The sequence below is a fragment of the Gracilinanus agilis genome, chromosome 1 (genome assembly GCF_016433145.1).
Source record: "Gracilinanus agilis isolate LMUSP501 chromosome 1, AgileGrace, whole genome shotgun sequence".
In the NCBI taxonomy this organism is placed as follows: Eukaryota; Metazoa; Chordata; class Mammalia; order Didelphimorphia; family Didelphidae; genus Gracilinanus; species Gracilinanus agilis.
Genome location: NC_058130.1, coordinates 713,828,600 through 713,829,216, shown reverse-complemented (window position 1 = coordinate 713,829,216; position 617 = coordinate 713,828,600).

Below are 617 nucleotides of genomic sequence, written 5' to 3'. Positions count from 1 at the left end.
ATAAGAAACTTGCTACCTTCCAAAATTGAGAGGATTGAATTGGTTTGGAAAAGGTGCCATGAAGATGCCTGCAGAGACCATACACTGCATCAAGAAATTCTAGAATTGAACTTTGGGATGTGAATTTAAACAATCAGGGGTTGAAGGCATTTGTTTTGAATGTATACTTTTATGCCAAAGGGGACTGCCCCCAAATAGGCTTTTTGTTAATGTTGCAATCATTGATTTTGTTTTTTTCCTTTTATTCACAAATTATTACAATTTATAAGTTGATTATGTTTTTATGATCCATTGGGAAGACTGGTCTCCCAAAGGATCACAGTGGGGTATGTAGAAATGGAGATGTTTGAACTTTGGACTACATCCCCCATAAGCCCTTTAGTATTTCCTAAAATTCTCTTTAATTTCTTCTGTGCCTTCAAGTTTGCATAGTCACATTATTATTTTATGGTTGGCTATCACTCCTACCTCTTCCTCTTTTTGCTCTTGGGAATGGGCTGGTTAGTAACCTTTTAGTTAGCTTTTTATGTTAGTTTATTATTAATAAAATTTTATAAATACAATATTTAGTATTTTTAATATTAATTTAAATCTCCACAATTTTCATTAATTTTTAA